The sequence below is a fragment of the Borostomias antarcticus genome (assembly GCF_949987555.1).
Source record: "Borostomias antarcticus genome assembly, chromosome: 5".
In the NCBI taxonomy this organism is placed as follows: domain Eukaryota; kingdom Metazoa; phylum Chordata; class Actinopteri; order Stomiiformes; family Stomiidae; genus Borostomias; species Borostomias antarcticus.
In genome coordinates, this window is record NC_140238.1 from 26,489,213 (window position 1) to 26,494,212 (window position 5,000).

At 45.7% G+C, this 5,000-nt stretch overlaps 1 protein-coding gene across 1 annotated transcript in view; it reads left to right on the forward strand.

The window, feature by feature from the left end:
- The window catches only part of caskin1 (CASK interacting protein 1), a gene marked incomplete at both ends in the record, with an annotated part of 61,437 nt that overhangs the window by 34,670 nt on the left and 21,767 nt on the right, over positions 1-5,000 (forward strand). The gene's annotated exons all lie outside the window — the stretch shown is intronic.

Sequence of the window (5,000 nt, forward strand, 5' to 3'; positions counted from 1 at the left end):
GACTACGCTTATGAAAGCGTAGGGCTGTGGTTACGGTAGTCCAAGTGTCAGATCACCACAGACCAATCATCTGCAGTGTTGCAGCGATTAGAACAAATCACATTTAGTGTCTGTGCCATTGTCTAAAAGAGGGAAATCATCATTATACACACACACACACACACACACATGCGCACGTACACACACACACACACACACACACACACTTGCTATACACACACACCCACATGCACACACACATACTGTACTGTACATGCACTTTCTATATACACACACACTCACACACACACACACACACAGACACACACACACACGTGCGAGCACACACACACACACACACACACACACACATATACACGCACACAAACACACACACACATATAGTACATCAAATGAGCTGTGTGAGTGATGTAGTGTGTGAGGAGAGACTAGCAGCTCAGTAATAGGCTGCGAGACTGACAGTGATTGGCTTAGAACAGACACCAGAGCATAGAGGCTTTTGATGTACGAGCACACACACACACACACACACAAGCACACACAAACATGCACGCACACACACACACACACACACACATACACATGCAAATAGCAGGAGATGTTTGATATCATACACATGATGGATATTACCTCTGAAGAGATACTATACTGGCTGTCTCTATCATTCCCTCTTCCTCTCTCTATCCTTCCCTCTTCCTCTCTCTCTTTCCTCCCCTCTCTCTCTTTCTATCCTTTCCTCCCTCTCTCTCTCTCTCTATCCTTCCCACTTCCTCTCTCTCTCTCTCTTTCTATCCTTTCCTCCCTCTCTCTCTCTCTCTCTCTCTCTATCCTTCCCTCTTCCTCTGTCTCTCTCTCTCTCTCTCTCTATCCTTCCCTCTCTCTCTCTTTCTATCCTTCCCTCCCTCTCTCTCTCTCTCTCTCTCTCTCTCTATCCTTCCCTCTTCCTCTCTCTCTCTATCCTTCCCTCCCTCTCTCTCTCTCTCTCTCTCTCTCTCTCTATCCTTCCCTCTTCCTCTCTCTCTATCCTTCCCTCTCTCTCTCTCTCTCTATCTATCTATCTATCTATCCTTCCCTCTTCCTCTCTCTCTCTATCCTTCCTTCTTCCTCTAATGTTCTCTCTTCCTCTTTCTCTATCCTGCTCTCTATCCTTCTCTTACTCTCATTCTCTCTTACTCTCATTCTCTCTTCTTCTCCATATCTTTCTCTCTTCTTCTCTACGTATATCCTTCTCTGTCTCTGTCTCTGTCTCTGTCTCTGTCTCTGTCTCTGTCTCTGTCTCTGTCTCTCTCTCTCTCTCTCTCTCTCTCTCTCTCTCTCTCTCTCTCTCTCTCTCTCTCTCTCTTTCTCTCTCTCTTGCTCTCTATATCCATAATGCATCAGGGTGAGGCTTTATGTGTTGATGTCTTCTCTAAGCAGTATTATCTATATACAGTAGGACCCCACTTATCCGAACCCAACGGGACCGAAGGTCGTTCTGAAACATTATGTTAAAATGCACCAAATTCAATAAGTGATATACTTGTTTCATATAGACTCATAATAGACTGATAAATACCCTTAATTACTTGTGAAAATGCATCAAAATTGCCAAATAGCCAACTAAACTCATACAGCCTAGCCTACTGTATAATAGGCCTACAGTAGCCTAGAATAAAATAAATGAATTTCCACTTGAGTGCATGCTTTGATCAAATACAGTACTTTATTCTTAAATGAGGCCTACGCTGCATCGATAGGCTACTGTATTCTCAGAACAAAATGGTATAGCCTAAAAACAACCCAACATTAGAACAATTAGAGCAAATGATAATCAATTAATAAATAAATGAAATGACAGACAAGTTGTGTGTCTTAGGCTATTGCAGCCTAAAGGAAAGTCTCTAAAACAACCGATGTAGGCTAACGTGGCCTAGGCTGTAGGCTATAATTTAACAAATACAGTAGGCCTAGTAGGCTAATCTACATGCCCACAACACGTCTGTGTTCCTGAAGTCCATTAACTGGGAATGAAAAATAACTCGATGCTCCTCTGCTTCAGGTTGCTGACGCGCTTTCTGGCTACCAAGGAATGCAACTCTCGCAGCAGACTCGTTTGCGTTTTGCGCTCGACATTAAAGTAACAAAGAAATGAAACGTGACAGTAGGCTACAGCCTACAGGCAACATGTAGGTCTACATACAGTTCTGTTTTTATTCACAGTAGGATACAGTACAGGTTTATTATGACAGATTTAAATGCAAGATGATGATGATGATGATGCTGCTGGTGAAGATGATGATGATGCTGATAAAGATGATGATGATGATGATGATGAAGAAGATGATGATGATGATGCTGGTAAAGATGATGATGATGATGATGATGATGCTGGTAAAGATGATGATGATGATGATGATGATGATGATGATGATGATGAGGGTATGTGCGTGCATGGTAGGTGACAGATTCACTGGGGACATTCTCTCTAGGTAGGGCCTGAGGGTGAAAGCCCTCATTACAGAAACTAGGCCAGGCCGTGTGTATGTGTGTGTGTGTGTGTGTGTGTGTGTGTGTGTGTGTGTGTGTGTGTGTGTGTGTGTGTGTGTGTGTGTGTGTGTGTGTGTGTGTGTGTGACAGGTGAAGAGAAACGGTGCATAAGATAAAGCTAGTTACTAGTGATTTTAAGGGAAAGGCGTTGCATGTGGCAGACCCAGCAGTGTGTGTGTGTGTGTGTGTGTGTGTGTGTGTGTGTGTGTGTGTGTGTGGGTGTGTGTGTGTGTGTGTGTGTGTGTGTGTGTGTGTGCATGCAGTATTAGTGTGTGTGTAGAAAGTGTGTGTGGTGGGGGGGGGGGGGCAGTTTTGTGGTGAGAACATTGGGGGCCGTGTTTCTAGGGATTGTGCTGAATGGGGGTGGGGCAGAACAGACATGGCAGAGAAAGAGAGAGAGAGAGATGGAGGGAGAGAGAGAGAGATGGAGGGAGAGGGGAGAGGCTGAGGAGGAGAGAGACACTGAGAGCGGACTGCAAAGGGAATAGAGAGTGATGGAACAGAAGAGAAAGCTCTCTCAGAAGGTTCTGGAAGAGGAGGAGGAGGAGGGAGGACAGAAAAGGAGGGATTGAAAGGGGGATACGGGAGGATGGAGGACAAGAGCGTGGGGGAGGGGGGAGATGAGGAGGGCATGAATATTGCATGGCAGGGCTTTACTACTTGGCAGAGCCGAGGGTTTCCCCCACCCCTCCCCCATGCGTGCACCACTGACACACTGAGCGGTGTAGCCTAGCATAGCATAGCATAGCATAGCATAGCATAGCATAGCATAGCATAGCATAGCATAGCATAGCATAGCATAGCATAGTTCAGCCTCAACCAGCTTAGCATAGCATTGCATAGCCGAACCCTAATTGAACCTGGCTTAACAAATAGCAAGAGTGGAATGCTGGAGATCTACCAGGCGCTGTCCCTCGCCTGTCCAGCACCTCCCACATCAGTAGAGAGGTGTGAGAAGAGGACAGGGGACCAGCAGGAGAGGAAGCTTTGTGCGACTATTGAGATGCAGCCCCAGTCTGTGCCAAGCTAAGCCTAGACAGCACCGGTTCAGACAGGGAGTTAGACACTCATCATTAGTATTCTGCTCTGGGACATTCTCTCTCTCCCTTTGATACACACTCCCTTACACAAACACACATTCACACGCTCTCGCACACGCGCCGCGCGCCAACAGCTCTGCCGGCAGCATGGCCTTGGGAGCGTCTCCATGGTTACAGAACATTCCGCTCCCTGTCAAAGACACAGAGACGGACCTCCAGGCAGCCAATCAGAGCCAACAGCCAGTTCCGCATAGTGCACAATACACACCTGTCCCTCCACTGCATAGGCCAGACAACAGATAGAGACACTGTGGCTTTAGGTAACATGTCACCTATCTGTCATTGCACTGCGTGTATGAAACGTGATTAGTAGTACGGGTAGAAGTTGTTTATATCAGGTACAGGACTGGAGACATATATTGTGTGAAACACGGATGTATAGAACTCTAATTCTCACGTTTTATAGAACATACAGTATTCTCTCAACACACACACATTCATACTGCAGGTGGGGGGAGAACAAGCCTGTGAGACAGGCGGGCTAAAAGATTCTCAGACAGCTTGCTGCTGATTGGATACTTCATCAGCTCCCCAGGGGGATTATGGGAAAGGAAGGAAGAGAGCTGTTTTTTTAAAAAGCAACACGCACACGCACACACACACACACACACACACACACACACACACACACACACCGGCCAGTTACAACAAGGCAGACACACAATAAGAGTTTCGCATCACAAAACACAGATGGCAGAACCCATCAGTAGGCGAGGTTTAGCCACAACCGTTCTGCTTACACCTGTCTTCTAGAGATCTGTGAACAGGCCAAGGCTACAAGGAGCGGCCTCTGTAATAACAGACCTACTTTAAATTAGTCCATAGCTTTGTATTGAGAGTATGATTACGGGGGGGGGGGGCTGCCAGGGGTGGGAGGGAGGGCAGGACGGGGATAGGAGGGGAGTTGTGTTGATGGAAGTTGGGGTAATAATGTACTTGTAGTGTGAATATTTTGTAGATGTTCAATAAAAAATTGTGTGTGTGTGTGTGCGATTTGTAATTTATCTATTTTCGAATCAGGGACAGTACACATTAATCAACAGGGTAAATGTGCCAGTTGTTGTCCCTGTGGCCAGATGCCATAAGCCATTCACTAAAAAGAATAAAAACATTCTGTATAAGCAGGTTAGAGCTATAACAATGATTTACAATAGCAATAGACTACCATTAACTTGTAAGACGTAGGGGCAAGTCAACACAACAATAGACTACCAGAGAAGGGGGGCAGCAGGCCTAAAATAGCAGAACAGAAAAGAAAAGAGTATTAAGCAAACAGAAAAGATAGAAACATGCAGATCAGGGCAAGGTTTTACATACTGTAGAGCATTGAGAAGTGATTGCATGAATGAATTATGCTCACATAACTGATTAGCA